At 46.2% G+C, this 17,693-nt stretch overlaps 1 long non-coding RNA gene across 1 annotated transcript; it reads left to right on the forward strand.

Moving 5' to 3' along the window:
* The first annotated feature begins 582 nt into the window (after nucleotides 1-582).
* On the forward strand, nucleotides 583-11,085 carry LOC307209131. The gene is made up of 2 exons (XR_013835321.1): nucleotides 583-1,550; nucleotides 9,103-11,085. It is a non-coding gene; the product is annotated as an uncharacterized lncRNA (long non-coding RNA).
* Nucleotides 11,086-17,693: the final 6,608 nt, after the last annotated feature.

Here is a 17,693-nt window from a genome sequence, read left to right on the forward strand (position 1 = left end):
GCCAAACTCGGCTTAGCATGGAGATGAAGGGAAATGAAACTACCACTGGAATCATAGAACTGTAGAATTGAAAGGGACCACGTGTGGTCATCTAGCCCAACCCCTTGCAATGCAGAAATTTTTCACACAAGGTGAGGCTCGAACCCACAGCCCAGAGCAGGCTTCCTCAAACTCTGCCCTCCAGATGCTTTTGGCCTACAACTCCCATGATCCCGAGCTAGCAGGACCGGTGGTCAGGCATGATGGGAACTGTAGTCTCAAAATATCTGGAGGGCTGAGTTTGAGGAAGCTTGGCCCATAGATTAAAAGTCCCATGCTCTACTGACTGAGCTATGCCAGGAATGCGGTGGGGGAAATTCCAGGGTTTTTGTTCAGAAGGCAAAAAATGGGTGTCCGAACACGTGTGCTTTTAATTGTAAAACCTTTACTGTAGGATGGTACCAACTTCTGTACAGAGGAAGTGTCTTTTTGAAGAGGTCGTTTTGTGTAGCAAATTGTTCTTTAGGCAGTGGATCCAGGTCAGAAGCAGAGACCGCCCCCTGAGAGTATAGATAAGTTTGTAATTTCCTTATTTCCTTAATCTTCTTCTTCTTCTTCTTCTTCTTCTTCTTCTTCTTCTTCTTCTTCTTCTTCTTCTTCTTCTTCTTCTCCTCCTCCTCCTCCTCCTCCTCCTCCTCCTCCTCCTCCTCCTCCTCCTCCTCCTCCTCCCTTTCCTTACTCTTCCTTTTTTCTATTTTTCTTTTTAACGTTAGTGTGATTTTTATTGTCTTTTATGTTGAAAACTGTTAATAAAAATCGATTTTAAAAAAGAAGCATAGAATGCCCCCTCAGTACACAGAAGGAGCCCTGTCCCTGGACAGGTAATGCCTGTGATAAATTGAGGTTCCTGAGTTGCAGGGGCGTTGGATTAGATGACATTTTCGGTCCCTTCCCGCTCTACAATTCCATGCTTCTATGAAACCTTATCCTGCTGAATGTATTCCTCTCAGACATGCAGCTGATAACGAAAACATGGCAGCCTAGCCTGGAGAAAAGTTTGGTGTCCCTTAACACTTTCTCGTAACCATTCTTCCTCTTTGGAGAGGCTAAGTAACCCCGCTTAATGCATGGTCCACTTTTCTCCATATTTACCTCCCTAAAACCCATCCTGATCCCCTCCAGGTTTCACTTGCTACATCATAGGCTCCTCCCATTTCCCCACCCAATCACCTTGTTGCCCCGAAAGCACCATCAGGTTAATGGCAGAGCTGATAGGTGTGGCCAACCGCAGTGATACAGCAGGTGGAATGCAGCATCCTGATCCCATCTCGGGATGCTATTTTCAAGGCTGGGCGGGGCTGGGCTCTGGTGATATAAGTCCCAGAGCACAGAGGGAGGGAGCAGGATACTTCTGTCACTCCAAGGCAGAGTCAGCAGAGGGAAGCAGAACTTCTTTTCCTCTTCCTGCTCTCAGAGGCCTCTCAAGATGAACTGTGGAAGTCCTGGGCGATGGCCCTTCAGTGGCATGACTTCTGTAGCCATCCTCCTGGTTCTGTGTCTCCAATTGCAAGGTATGGTTTGGTTTGGCTCCAGGGCTTATTGTCATTCAGACATCATCAATGCAAACCCTCCAGGTGTCCCTATTTTCCAGGGACAGTCCCAGAATTAAAGAAGCCATCCCGGTTTCTGATTTGATCTGGGAATGCCCTGCTTTTCCTTAAAGGTAAAGGTAAAGAGACCCCTGACCATTAGGTCCAGTCGTGGCCGACTCTGGGGTTGTGGTGCTCATCTCGCTTTATTGGCCGAGGGAGCTGGTGTACAGCTTCTGGGTCATGTAGCCAGCATGACTAAGCCGCTTCTGGCGAACCAGAACAGCGCATGGAAACGCCATTTACCTTCCCGCCGGAGTGGTACCTATTTATCTACTTGCACTTTGACGTGCTTTTGAACTGCTAGGTTGGCAGGAGCAGGGACCGAGCAACGGGAGCTCACCCTGTCGTGGGGATTCGAACTGCCGACCTTTTGATCGGCAAGTCCTAGGCTCTGTGGTTTAACCCACAGCGCCACCTGCGTCCTTTTCCTTAGGATGTCCCTATTTTCATTGGAGAAATGTTGGAGGGTATGGAATAGGAAATCCCCAGGGCTCCCCCCCCCCAGCCAGAACTTAGTTCCAGTACTTTTCAGGTGGGTGCCATTGCCATTATGAGAGAACAAGGGAGGCTTTCGTGGTGAGTTCCGACACCTCTTTTTCTATAAAAATAGCACTGGACGTCCCTATTTCCAGCGGAGAAATGTTGGAGGCTATGTAAATCCCTTATAGTACCTCAATCTATCTTCTGAGCACCAGTTGCTGGAAACCACAGGAGGAAAGTGGGCTCTTGTGCAGGTCCAGCTTGGCGGTTTCCCGCGGGCATCTGGGCGGCCATTATGCCAACAGGATGTTGGATACGACGGTCCTGCAGGGTCTTCTTAGGTACTTAACCTAACTCCTTTGCTATTTGGGGTGCCCATGTTTTAGATTTGCTAAGTTGCCAAGGCATTTTGGGCGTTGGGGGTGAGGCAGGCAATGAGCTTTCGGCTCAGCCAAAAGAGGATTTTCAGGCTCTGTCAATCCTTGGTTGTCAGGCTCCCCTGTAAGTACATGAAGCCAGGGAGACACCAGTATGTTATGTGTGTATAAAAGTGTCAGCTGACACCAGGTGATTAGCAGGAGAGTGGTTCTGCCCACCTGTCAACTTGGCCCTGGAGATGCTTGAGATTGAACCCAGGACTTTTTGCATGCAAGGCATGAGTTCTGCCACTGAGCAACAACCCTTCTCGCGATGGCTTAGTTCCTTGGAGCATGGTAACACCAAAGTTGCAGGTTCAATCCCCGTTTGGGGCAGCTGCATATTCCTGCATTGGGGGGGTTTGACTAGACTTCCAAATTTATGATTCTATGATTCTATTATTCTTTTGGGCTTTAACTGAAGCACAGAAAGCCAGGAAGTGTCTCAGACTGGTGTGCTTGATTATTTTGTTCAAGAAAAAATCTGGTGTTTTTTTTTTAAAAAAAACCCATGCTGATTTCTTTAAAAACAAAAAGGCTTCACTTAAAAACAACAATAAACAGGTGTCAGTAGCATTGGTAGAAAGTCTCCCTCGCCTCCTGTACTTACAAGGAAGCCCAGCTGACGGTGTCAGGTGGTTTTCAGGAAACACAAGCGCCCAGTGAAGCTACAGAGTGTAGACCCCTGGAAAGAGGATTTGCAGAATGGTAAACAAAGGGACGTTCACAAACCTCTCCTCCACTTCAGAAGTAAGGTTACCACAACAAAAAGCTCATATCGTACCCTGCACATGAGAATTTGACTCAATTTCCCCCCTCCCCTTTGATAATTTTTGAATGCAATTTCTTTTCTCGCTAATGGATGGGGAATGATAGCAGGGGAATGTGGAAGGAAATTTGCAGCACTGCTCCAATTGCAAAAAACGAGAGCTGGTCCAGCCCTAGGGAATGGCATGGCACCGTGGCTTAAAGTGTGAGTAAGAAGAAGAAGATCCAATATTCGTTGATTTATTTGCCCACTGTTTATAGAACTTTTACCACCATTTAAGGGTGGTTTACAAAGTGGTTAACAGCATAAAATCATACGCTAGTAATCAAAGAAACAAGAATCAGCTTGCACACCTAGAGCAGACAGAATGAAATGGGAGATGAGATGTAAATGAGAGAGAAGACTAGAATCTTGAGAGTGGATGATGGGAATGCAATATTGCCAATGCAGATCATTTCTTCCCTTTTCATTTTTCCTAGTCTTGTTCCCCCCCCCTTCTCCCATGTTTGCCTTTATTGCGATTATTGCCAGGACTTGACCTGGATCTTGTTAACACGATGCTCTCGGCCTGCCCATTGCCTGGGGCGAATGTCCTATAGGAGAGATGAGTCCGTCCCTAGTGATGAAAGCCGTGCTTTTGTTTTATTACTTATAGATTAGGAAAATATTTTGTGGCTGGGAGCCAGAATTCCTGGGTAATGTTCCAAATGCACTCAGCGCTTGGGAATGAGAGGCAGTATCGGGTATCAAATTTGTGGGCGTGCCTGGCGCGGTGATTAGCAGTTGCGACACTGGAGGATAAGGCGTGAATTATTCTTAATTCAGATCAAGGCTGGTTTGTGCAGGGGAAATGCATCGAATGCAGCTTTTCATAAGAAAGGACAGGATAGATCTAGATGGTGGCTAATGGCTTCCAAAACCAGCCATGGGAGCATAGTGGATGCATAGTTGCTGGAAACCGCAAGAAGGCTCTTGTGCTTTTATCCTACTTATGGGTTTCGCCCAGGCACACAGTTGGCCACTGTGAGAACAGGATGCTGAATTAGATGGGCGATTGGCCTGATCCAGCAGACACTTATTGAGTCAATTTCCATAAATGTACCCTGCAGAATGTTTCCAGTCACTGCACTGTAAAGCAGTGCTCCTTGCGCAGGTGCAAAATTGGCATTCAACACCTCAACTGTGAATCATAGAGTTGGAAGGGCCATCGAGTGCTTGCAAGTGTGCTACAAATGTAGGCTTGCGCTCGTATGATGCATTTGTATGTACTATATGCACTAATGGAGCAAATGTCTCAGATAACTCCCACTGCCTCTTCTCACTCTGCATTATCTGAGGCTGCGTACACATTACCATTTACTCTGGCTCCGGCGCACTCCCACTGCTGGCTTTTGATTTTGCATACACCCATTACCCACGACGCAGAGCTACCTTGTGGTTTCTTGACAAATACCACCATTCGACGCGTTTCTCCTAAAACCAGCCTCAGCCCCCAAAGGAAAACTTAAGGCACATTTACTTCTCAGTTAAATGGAGGTGTGTACGTTTGAGCCGGATGGGCGGGTGGCGCTGTGGGTTAAACCACAGAGCTTAGGACTTGCCAATCAGAAGGTCGGCGGTTTGAATCCCTGTGACGGGGTGAGCTCCCGTTGCTCGGTCCCTGCTCCTGCCAACCTAGCAGTTCGAAAGCCTTTCAAAGTGCAAGTAGATAAATAGGTAGTGCTCTGGCAGGAAAGTAAACGGCGTTTCCACGCGCTGCTTTGGTTCGCCAGAAGCGGCTTAGCCATGCCGGCCACATGACCCGGAAACTGTACGCCAGCTCCCTCGGCCAATAAAGCGAGATGAGCGCCACAACCCCAGAGTCTGTCACGACTGGACCTAATGGTCAGGGGTCCCTTTACTTTTACGTTTTACGTTTGAGCCATTGCACGTGGGCAAATGACAGCTTCATCAATAGGGGTATCTGGGGTTACAGCGGTGGGAAAACCAAAGGGATAATTGTGCATTGGAAAAAGACACCCCCAGCCTCTCTCTCCAGTATGTTCAGCAATGTGCAATCGCAACTTGAAACAGAGCGGGGCCAAATGATCTTGCTGCATTTAAAGCCACTGATGTGCATGTCCACATTTGGACAAAAGGGTAAAATGTGGGTGAGCATAGATCACAATCAACCAGCTATACTCCAACACTCTTGGAATCCTTCCCACCTACCCGCCCAATTGCAACTAGGTTCTCACGAGCTCTTAGGTTACTCCAACTTAGCAAACCCAGAATGCACCAACTCCCCTTTTGTTCCAATAATTTGTTTGCTGCTAGGTGAGACACAAGGGGACGCAGGTGGTGCTGTGGGTTAAAGCCTCAGCGCCTAGGACTTGCCGATCGAAAGGTCGGCGGTTCGAATCCCTGCGGCGGGGTGCGCTCCCGCTGCTCGGTCCCAGCGCCTGCCAACCTAGCAGTTCGAAAGCACCTCCGGGTGCAAGTAGATAAATAGGGACCGCTTACCAGCGGGAAGGTAAACGGCGTTTCCGTGTGCGGCTCTGGCTCTGGCTCTGGCCAGAGCAGCGATGTCACGCTGGCCACGTGACCCGGAAGTGTCTCCGGACAGCGCTGGCCCCTGGCCTCTTAAGTGAGATGGGTGCACAACCCCAGAGTCTGTCAAGACTGGCCCGTACGGACAGGGGTACCTTTACCTTTTTTTTAGGTGAGACACAGGAGGTGTTAGAGGAGGGATGTTCCCGGAAAATCCGAGGGCTCCCTTGGACAAAAAGTAAAGACACCAACCAGAGTAAAAGGTAAAGGTAAAGGTACCCCTGCCCGTACGGGCCAGTCTTGACAGACTCTGGGGTTGTGCGCCCATCTCACTTAAGAGGCCAGGGGCCAGCGCTGTCCGGAGACACTTCCGGGTCACGTGGCCAGCGTGACATTGCTGCTCTGGCGAGCCAGAGCCGCACACGGAAACGCCGTTTACCTTCCCGCCGGTAAGCGGTCCCTATTTATCTACTTGCACCCGGAGGTGCTTTCGAACTGCTAGGTTGGCAGGCGCTGGGACTGAGCAGCGGGAGCGCACCCCGCCGCAGGGATTCGAACCGCCGACCTTTCGATCGGCAAGTCCTAGGCACTGAGGCTTTAACCTTTAGCGCCACCTGCGTCCTGTGACCAACCAGAGTAAATTGGAGCAAATCAGCAGCCTGTAGGCTTGGCCTTTATTGAACTGTTGCAACAGGGTGCTCCCCTCGCAGGTGAGAGAAAAGACACAGAAAAATGGTGTGCAAGACCTTATAAAAACTTTTGAAATTCCCCTCCTCTAGGTCAAGCCCACCCCCAGAAACATCATGCATACATTACAGAAAGGAGGGGTTGAGAGAGGAGTTGCAGTGGTAACCTGAGTGTCCTGTCACCTGGCTGGTTCCCTTCTCTCCGCCTCCCCATGAGTCACTTCCAGGAGACAAAGGGGAGTTTGCAGTTTCCTGCCCCCTGAGGGAAGATCTGATCAGTGTCCTTTGTTTCAGTCCATGCTGAATCCACTCCCATATGCAAGTTCTTTGTGATCTTGATTGTCTTCTGTCTAGGACCATCAGGGTTGGCATAGCAACTGGGCAGGGCTCCTGTAGATATGCTGGGATGGTGAAGGGATTATGGCTGCCCTGTATCAAACCTTCCCCATTTTGTAGTCCTTCCTTCATGGAGTAAAATAAAAATGGAACAGTGCAAATCCGATGTATGGTTGATTTTCTTATGAATTTATAACAGAAGTGTGGCGTATGTAGTGTGTGAGTGTGAGTGTGTGTGAAGTTTGTACAAACTGAATGATTGGGGTGGGGGTTTCCTGCTACAGGGATGAGCAACATCCCTCCAGATTAGGGCTCCCCCCCCCCAAGCTGGAACTCACCCAAACTCAGTTCCAGCACCTCTCAGGTAGGCACCATTGCCATGAAAAGAGAACAAGGGAGGCATTCATGGAGAGTTCCGGCACCTAGAAAAAATAGCACAGCTCCAGATATTCCTGGAATACAACTCCCATCATCCCTGACCATCAGCTATATCTGCTGATTGGGACAGATGGGAATTGGGAGCTCAACCATGTTTGGAGGAGAGGCACAGAGCTGCGATGAAGGAGCTGGGCGTCCTGATTCCTCTTTAATGGAAAGCATGGTGCCCTTGTTCCAGAGAGATTTGCTCATGTCAACATTCCCACAGAAGGGCCCACCCCACCCCTTTCCCAGTTGCCCCTCCCTGACACACACAGAGCGTGTGAACTGAAAGCAAGCGTCCTCAATAAGCCTTTGTTTGCTTTGGTTGTTGTGAACGGCAGTCTGTTTTCTCCACACCCCTAGACTTCTATGCCACCCACGGGTTATGGTACCCAGCCTACTCCTCCCATCTTAGCAAACTGTTTTCCTGCCTTTCCTCCTTGTGCTTCCAAGAATCTCGTCATCCATCAGAGGCCTCACTCAGCACAAGCTGAAACTGATTTTAAAGATCCTCGTGACTTGCCCGTGGAAAGAATGATTCTCCAATGTGAGCCTGGTAATTAAGGTGCTTGACAGCATTCCTGAGTGCCTTCCTTTCAACTCCATTAAGATGTAAAAAACGAGGGCTGTCATTCAGTTAAAGCGATTTTGTGTTGAGTCAATTTTACTGCATCCTGATTGCTGAACTGAGAGGCAGCCTAGACTTCTTTTAAATTTTAAAAACCAAACGAAAACAGCAGTGCCTGGTGGACCTGATTGGATGGAAGGCAGGGAGGTCAACAATAGGGGGAGCCAGAGCCCATGACAGGCAAGTCTTGTCCCAGTCTTTCTCCCTTCTGAGTTTACAAGGGCAACACTAACTTAGGAGGAGGAAACTGACAGGTATGGACCGGTTGTAAGTAAGAAGGCTGTCAAATGGGAGCTGGCACACAGACAATGGTGGAGCAATATACCCTTTTGCCGTAATGGACCAGCTACCACCGTAAACAAGTGCACCTTTAAAAAAAGCAAAAGCAAGCAATCGTTTAACTGACCCAATTAAATCTGCATAATATTTGCACACATGGGCGAAACGAATTCTGGGAGCTGCTGTTAAGGGTGCTGAGAATTATTAGAAAAACCCCTACAGTATTTCCCTTGCAGAGCTGCCATCTCTAGAGTTCCCACGTGAAGAGAGATTTATCGTTAAACCGCTCAGGGAACCTGCGAGGGTAATGGAGCATCTCAGCTCCCTTAACAAACTATAGCTCCCAGAATTCTTTGGGGGAAGCCACGACTGCTTAAAGTAGTGCTTTAAATGTTTGGTGCGAAGGGAGATCCTTGGTCCACCTAGCTTCCCATCGCTGTATGCTCTAACACAGGGGTGGCCAACTCCAAGAGACTGCTACGATCTACTCACAGAGTTAAAAACTGGCAGTGATCTACCCCCTTTTTTGGGGTCCATGTCAAAGTCGCTTCTTTGGGGGAAGCCACTGATCTACCAGTGATCCACCACAGACATCAGACATCCAGATCTATCTCAATCTACCTGTTGAACATGCCTGCTCTAACAGACTCCAGGATTTCAACAGGGGGCTTGCTATCTGAGTTTGTTCACCAGAAGTTATTGAAGACTGAGCAGCTGGGCAGGGGCTCTACCACAAAACCACGGAGTGGGTTGGGCCTGGCTCTGCCCCTCTTCTCTCTTGCCATTGTCTCCATTCTGTGTCAGTGCCCCCTGAGCCTCCACACCTTTGACTTCACTGGCAGACTAAAGGCAACAGGACAGGTAGTCGTCGCAAGTCCCAGAATGCCATGGTACTATTCCTGTAACCGTCCACTTTGTCTCTTTCTAGGCTCAGCCTCCAGATGCATCGAAGGGTCGTCCGCGGAAGACCTGCAGCCCTTGCCTCCTGGGGTCCAGCGGAATTCTCTACCCAGCGGCCTCATGCAGCCCGACGTCTCATCAATGGGACGAAGAGATTGCATCCCTGATGGAGGAGACACCCGCATAGTGGGTGGCAGCCCTGCGACCTTTGGGGGACAGGCAGGGGGGTCTTCTACAACTGGCCCCAGTTCACCAGGGGCGAGCCCCTTCCAATCTGGCAAGCCAAGCCGGCCTGGGCTGTTGGGGTCTATATTTGGAGGGACGCTCCCTCCTCCGTTATGGGCACCAAATGTGAAGCCTGGCATGCCAGGTTATGGGGCTGGCGTTGGGTCATATGGCTATGGCCCTGGTTATAACAGCCAGGGTTTCCCCCGCCCAGTGTGGAAGAGACCTGGGTTCCCTTACATACCGACTGCTGAGGAACGGGGTGGAGGCTACATCCCAATACGAAACGAGCCACCTAGGTTATATCCATACGGCGGCGGTGGAGCAGCGGCAGGGGGACCGGCTTACAGCGGTGGGTCCGTAGCATATGGGCCGAGGGGCACATATGACGGCAGCTATGGGCCCGTCCCTGCAAGTGTGCAGCCAGGCGGACAGCGAGACAGTGGGGATAAAGGAAACCCTTGCACTCAAAACTGTTAGGGCAAAAGGCTGGTCCACATCCTGGGAACTTGAGGCAGGGTGGGTGGGATGTCAGCTCAACTCTTCTGAGAGGAGTATGTGATCTTAGGCTGTGTTTCCCCCCAAAACTTTAGGACCCCTACCCTTAAAAAATAAATAAAACACATTCAAAAGACACGGTTATGAGTCCTCCTGAGCAAGGAGTTTTCAGAACTTTTGCCTAACAAATATGCTCCAAACCACCATAGAACTACAAGAGTTTTCTGGAGGAATCAGAGATGGAACCCTGATGGTCATCTAGCCCAAGGCAGGAATCTCAACCAAAGCACCCCTGGCAGATGGCCGTCCAGCCTCTGCTTAAAAACCTCCAAGGAAGGAGAGTCCATCTCCTCTCAAGGGAGTCTGTTCCACTGTCAAACAGCTCTTACTGTCAGAAAATTCTTCCTGACTTTTGGTCGGAATCTCCTTTCTTGCAAACTTGAATCCATTGGTTTGGCTCTTATCCTCCAGAGCAGGAGAAATAAGCTTGCTCCATCGTCCATGGGACAGCCCTTCAGATGATTTGAAGATGGCTATCATATCTCCTCTCAGTCTCCTCTTTTCCAGGCTAAACATGCCCAGCTCCCTCAACCGTTCTTCATAAGGCTTGGTTCCTAGACCCTTGACCATCTTGGCTGCCCTCCCATGGCAATCCAGTTTCAAATTTGTAGGGTAGCTGTTTCCCAATCAATGCCCCCTTGCTTCTTCCATTAGGAAACCCTCCCTTCTCAACCCCCTTTGGTAGCCCAGATCTCAACGCAAAATCACTTGTTCTCAGCTTGCTGGTGTCACAGGTCTGTCCCACTCCCCCATGTCAGAAACAGTGGCCCAGTAGGTTAAAGTATGTCATATGGATCAACTTGTCCAGTCAGGTGCCAAAATCCTTTGCTCAAGCAATAATTGCTAGCTCATCGCTTGATTAAGAACCAGTTTACACAACTCAGGTGGGCAGGCTGTGTCTGTGCCAACATAAGTGAAGCCGACGGCCATCTTGGATCAAGCCTGCATAGCATAGTGCAGCCCTGAGGGGGAGTTAAACCTGCCTGAGATGGCAAAATCAAAGGGGCTGTTTGTATCAAAATTGTTTTATAGTTGCTTGTGATGTCAGCCTGATTGTTTTGTGCATCTCTCTCTCTCTCTTTCTTTGAAGCAGAATGTATTAAAGAACCTCTGCCACCTCTTGTCACCTGCTTTTGTTATGTACCATTATGTCACTTGGAAGCAAAGCCCTTTTTTTTTGTATTCTCGTCAGGCCAAAATGCTTGTATTAAAATCCTATGTACTGTAATGCCATCTAATGGTCTTCTTTTGGAACAGATCCCGGGCCTCTGAGCAAATCCCCCTCTGGGGCCATCTTGCTAGTTTGGGGAGAGGGGTAGAAAAGAGTGGGAACGAAACCACAATGTTGGAAAGGAGTCTAACAGCATTCAGCAGATCTGGAGTTTTGAACTAAGTCGCCTTCCCAATCTGAGGTGGAAATCAATAATACAAATCAGAACTTTCCCCCTTCATTTCTAATATTGTGGTGCAACAGACATCTATAGGGAATGGCACAGAGAAGGGAGGCCATAAAGCTACGCTGAAAGAAGAACTCTCGAAAGTCTCCCGGCTTTTCTCCGGACTGCCCCATCCCTGCCAGTATTTAAGTGTTCAACAGGAACAACACACATTTCCAGTTTCTCTCTAAAGTCTTTAGCCGGATGTTGATAGCAGCATTCAAATAGGGCTTTGCTGTTAAACTCACTCCATCATACAATGCTTGGTGGGTTATGGGATTGCTGTGGTGGGGCTGTCACCCTTTTAAATTATCCTCTTCTGACGGATGGCCCTCAGTCCCCGTGGTTCAGTTTTTCAAGAAATAAAGGATACGATCCGTAAGACCTGGCCAACCCACAAATGTGGGTTGCCTATATACCATTTCTATATACCATGCCTATATACAGGTGTGGGTTTGCCTATGTATCATTTCCCTGGGAAGTCGCAGTGAAGCTACGAAGAGAATTGATTACAGCGGCCTGGGTGGGCATCCTGCCTCATCTGTTTCCAGCTAATGAAAGGAACCTTAATTGCTACAGCCTGTTTGGAGGCTTCCACTTTCGGGACACAACCATCCTTCACCCACTTTGGCTTACTGCACTGAAGAGCTGTTAAAAGCCAGTAGCCTGACCGCAGTAAATAAAAGGCTAAGAGAGGATCATATAATCAACAGCTATTTAACCAATACAGTTAGGAAATGTCAGCTGAAGCTCAGAGCGTTTCCTAACCTCAGACTGCTGGAAGGTGGAAGCGAACAGCAGCAATTTATTTACCCCATTATTTCTGGTTTCTGATGGAAGACAGGATACGGGATAGACCTGCTTTTGTTGACTCGCTGCCTGCCCAAATCTCAGCAACCGGGGACTTCCGGAGGCGGCGCGAACGGCAATGGCGGTCCTCTTCCTTTCGTGAGGAGGAAGCTCCGTGGAAACTGGGTCGTCCGCTACAGCGAAGCGGAGACCCACATCGGAAACCCACAGGCAGCAAGAGCCTGTGGTCTTGAGACTCGGCGGGCGCCAGAAGCGGCTCTCGAAACGTTGAAGGAACCCCGTAAGGGGCTCCGGAACGTGGAGGGGGTAGCGGCGCTGTGAGTCGGTTCGCAATCTACGGAGTGAAGCCGCGCTGCTGCTGCCGGTGAGCGCTGACCTTTTTTCCTGGAAATTTTGGACTTGGGAAAGCAACAACCCGTGAGTAAAGAAGGACTTTAAATAATTTGAGACTAAATTACTGAATTTGGCTGAAAGCGGAGTGACGCAAAACAGGAAGTCCGTCTTCCGCTGTCATTGAATTTCAAAGCAAAGAGCTGGAGGAGTGGAGGCTTTAAAAGAATCTTCAGTCTAATTGATTTGAGCACCCAGTGAACTTTCTCTCAAACAAAATAAGGACTTTAAGTATTTGACTATCTGATTTTCATTTGTACTGTGATATCTTTCTTCTATTGGAATTACAATTTGGATGAGAAACCCAGGTGCTGGAGCTGCCTGAGCAACTTGAGCTGTCAGTTCTGCGGATCTGGCTATTGTGTATTAGAACTTGCAACAATCTGAGGGTTTGGACTTGCTACTTTGAAACATCAATTGAAGTACCAGTATCCACTGTTTGATACAATGTGGCTGTTAATACCAACTCTGCTTAAAATTTGCTATTGAAGGTCCTTGGACATTAAACTTGATTCTAGTAAATTTATTGGAATTAGATTTTTCCCTTGAGACATTTTAAGCTCCCCCTAGAGGATTTGGGATTTACAGCAGTGACATTACTTTACTTTCCTTTTCCCCGACCTCCTGTTTTGTTTTCCTCTGGGCCGCTGCTTTCTCATGGGAACAACTCAGCTTGACCTTGACTTTTAGATAACTTTGGAATGAGTGGCGCAAGAAGGAGGGGAAGGACTAGACAAGCAACTTTGACAACTTTAACCTCAGTCTCGCAGGCACGTAGATCATCTGTACCTACTTTGCCTTCAGAGGAAGAAGCTGCTGCTCTGCCAAGGGCAGGAGAGGGAGAAACTGAACAGTTACAATTGGAAGATATGGCCTCAGGAGCAACTGCTTCTATTCTAGAGAAAATCTATGAAAAATTGGAATCTCTGGACAAGAGAGGGGAATCTCTGGACAAGAAAGTCGATGAACAAACAGCCAAAATTGAACAAAATACAGAAAGTCTAAATAGATTAACTGGACAAGTATCACAGAATGCACAGGCAATTGGGCAGTTGACGGAAGCCACGTTAGAAAATCGGAAACTGGCTGAGGACACTAGTAAAAAATTAGAAAATTTTGAACAAGAGGTAAGACCAATCTGCAAACAAGTAGGTGAACATCAGACTTATCTATCGATGATAGAACTGCGGAACCGGGAGAGTAATTTAAGGATAAGGTCGATACCAGAAGTGGAAGAAGGCAATCTAGCTGAGTTTCTGACTAAAGAATTTTCCAAGTTCTGGAATTTAGAGGAAAAGGACTTTAAAATTGTGTCTGCTTTCAGGCTTGGAAGACTTGTAAAGAAAGAAAAGCCCAGAGACTGTTTGATAATATTGAGATCAAAGGAGGAAAGGGATAAGATTTTGGGCCTACATTACGGAAAGTCACTGGACATTTTGGATAGAAGAATTGAGTTTTATAAAGATATCCCTAAACAACTGTTGGACCTTAGATCCGCCTATCTTGAATTGGTTAAACTGCTTAGGAACAACTCAATTATCTTTAGGTGGGAATTCCCCCAAGGATTATCTTTCACCTTCAGAGGGAAGAAGGTTAAAATTAGAACACTGGAAGATAGAGACAAATTTCTGACCACATACGTAGAGGACCTTCAAAAAGGAATTGAACTACCTTTTGGGCCTGGAGCACCGGCGGTACCGGCACCCTTGGAATCTGAAGATTTAGCGAACAAGATACCACCCCTCGAAAAATAACTAGATTACTTCAGGATGTCTCTGCAACTCTTGAGCTGGAATATATGGCTGCAACATCCCGGAAAAAAGGAGGAAAATATTTCACATATTAAAAAAAGAACAATTGGACATTATTTGCTTACAAGAAACACATGTGACCAGGCTCCATAGAAAAGTGCTAATAAATAAAAGACTTGGCCAGGAATTCATATCTTCGGACAGAGTAAAGAAGAGAGGAGTGGTGATATATGCAAAAGAGAGCCTGTCACCTAAATTTTTATTTAAAGATGAACATGGAAGAATTTTGGCAATTGAGATACAGCATCAAGGAGAGAAGCTTTTGATATTAGGAATTTATGCACCAAATGAGGGGAAATCGGAATTTTACAAGAAGTTGCATGAGACTATGCTGGATTATCTGGACTATAACAACATCATCATGATGGGAGATATGAATGGGGTCGTATCAACTAACATGGATAAGTCACAAAGCCAAAATGTCACAAAAGACGGCAGACTACCAAAGACTTTTTTTGAAATGACAGACAATATGGATTTGATTGACATTTGGAGAACAAAGAACCCCTTGGGAAGAGAGGGAACATTTTTCTCTGAAGCCCAGCTGACCTGGACAAGAATCGACCAAATATGGATATCTAGAGGTCTGGCACCTAAGGCTAGAAAGGTGGAAATCTGCCCAAAGACTTGCTCCGACCATAATGCAGTAAAGATGGACATGACACTACTACCAACCGGCTCCTTTAGATGGAAGATGAATGACAATTTGTTTAGAGATCAGGAGATTATTAAGAAGGCCCAAAAAGTTTTGAAGGATTATTTTGAGATAAATATGAACACTACGGTGGAAAAAAGAATTATCTGGGACGCAAGGAAGGCTGTGATGAGGGGGTTTTTGATACAACAGAATGCTGTAAAGAAAAGGACACAAAATGAGAGGAAAGATAAGATCTTGGAGAAAATTAAAGAACTAGAGAAGAAGCTAAGATCAAACCCGAAGTCACAGCCGATTCTGAGAGAAATTAAACTTTATCAAGCACAATACTCTAAATTGATAAACCAGGAAATAGAGTGGAAGATTAAATTAATGAAACAAAAAACTTTTGAATCTGCGAATAAATGTGGAAAATTGCTAGCTTGGCAGCTGAAGAAGAGACAAAAACTAAATACAGTTACAAATTTAGAGATTGAAGGAAGAAATATTCAGAACCCTGTGGATATTAGAAAGTGTTTCCAGAGATACTTCAAAAAACTATATACTCAAGGGCCGCAAGACGAGGCTGAGATTAAACAATTTTTGGAAAAAAATGGACTACCTAAATTGTCACAAGAAAATAGATCAATCCTGAATTGCAAAATAACACGACAAGAGATTGAACAAGCCATTCAGAACATGCAATTGGGCAAATCCCCAGGGCCAGATGGGCTGACCTCCAAGTATTATAAGACATTAAAAGACTATCTGATACAACCACTGATGGAGGTTAGCAATGAAATTATGGAGGGGAAGAGGGCGCCGGAATCGTGGAAGGAAGCCTTTATCACATTGATACCAAAATCGGAAGCTGAAAAGACACAACTTAAGAACTACCGTCCCATCTCTCTTTTAAACGTGGATTACAAAATATTTGCAGACATTTTGGCAAGTAGATTTAAAAAAGTATTAAATGAAGTAATTCACAAGGACCAGGCAGGCTTTCTCCCAGGTAGACACCTGTTTGCTAATACAAGGAACATCAATGACATTTTGGAACTTCTGCAAACAGATATAAATACAAAAGCAGTGTTAATCTTTATAGATGCGGAGAAGGCCTTTGATAATATTTCCTGGAAATTTATGAAGGGAAATTTAAAAGAAATGGGAGTGGGACGGGGTTTTGAGAATGGGATTGATGCAATATATTCAGAACAAAAGGCTAAACTGATAGTTAACAATGTGGTTACAGAAGAGTTTAAAATTGAAAAAGGAACACGACAAGGCTGCCCTATTTCCCCTCTGCTATTTATTTCGGTTCTGGAGGTGCTCTTGAATATGATTAGAGGGGACCGGTTGGTGGAAGGAATTCAGGTCGGAGCAAAACAATATAAACTTAAAGCTTTTGCAGATGACCTAGTTTTGACCCTGCAGGAGCCAGAATCTAGTACGAAAAGAGTATTACAATTGATTCAAGACTTTGGTCGGGTGGTGGGATTTAAATTAAACAAACAGAAAACCAAGGTATTGGGAAAAAAATTTGACAGATACAGAGTCAGAACAGTTTCAGAGAGAGACAGAATTAAATGTGGTTAAAAAAGTAAAGTACCTAGGGGTAAACATAACAGCAAAAAATCTGAATCTATTTAAGGACAATTATGAAAAATGTTGGTCAGAAATTAAGAGAGATTTAGACAGTTGGACAAAATTGAAACTTTCTTTGTTAGGCCGAATTGCTGCTATCAAGATGAATGTATTGCCAAAAATGCTGTTTTTGTTCCAAACACTACAGATTGTGGACAAGACGGAGTGTTTCCGGAAGTGGCAGAGAGATATATCTAAGTTTGTCTGGCAGGGCAAAAAGCCCAGAATTAAGTTTAAGATACTAACTGATGCGAAAGAAAGAGGGGGCTTTGCCCTGCCAGACCTAAAGTTGTACTATGAGGCCGCAGCTTTCTGCTGGCTAAAAGACTGGCTACTTCTCAAAGACACTGACGTACTGGATCTGGAAGGTTTCAACAATGCTTTTGGTTGGCATGCATACTTATGGTATGACAAGGTTAAGATCAATAAGGCCTTTAAGAACCATATTGTCAGAAAAGCAGTGTTTAATGTCTGGATAAAATATAAAGACTTATTGGAAAATAAAACTCCAAGGTGGCTATCACCTCTGGAAGCTAAGGCCCGAAAAAGACCCAATATGGAGGCCAAATGGCCAAAATATGGGGAAATACTAGAAAAAGATGGAGACAATTGGAAATTGCAGAGTTTGGAGAAAATGAAGGATAAAGTGAGAGACTGGTTACACTGTAGCACCCTGCTTGTGGTTAACGCTTAGCTGGAATGAAATGTTCAACGCAGCAATAGAGAAATTAAAATAGTAATTTATTTGTCAGACAAATAAATATGAGGCACAGTGGTATATGGTTACCAAGCTCTGGCCTGGCCTCTTGCCATTCTGGCCAGCACTTATATTTCCTTAATCCAGCCCCCTTGCTCCTCCTGTGGCTGCCTCTGTCCAATCAGCCTGGTTAAAATTCCTATTGGCTGTTTGCTAGAACCAATCACAAAAGATACACCCATTTCCTCTTGCCTTTTATGGAAATCAAAAAGCTATATATTCTTCTATCTATAAATGACAAATAAGTAGTAATATATCTTACATGTGTCTCAACAAGGAATCTTAATTACCAGCTCACCTCTTGCCCTCCTTGCCCTATTGCCTTCCAAAACAGATAATTAATCTTGAATTTTT

This window comes from Podarcis cretensis, assembly GCF_951804945.1.
Source record: "Podarcis cretensis genome assembly, chromosome: 2".
NCBI classification, from domain to species: Eukaryota; Metazoa; Chordata; class Lepidosauria; order Squamata; family Lacertidae; genus Podarcis; species Podarcis cretensis.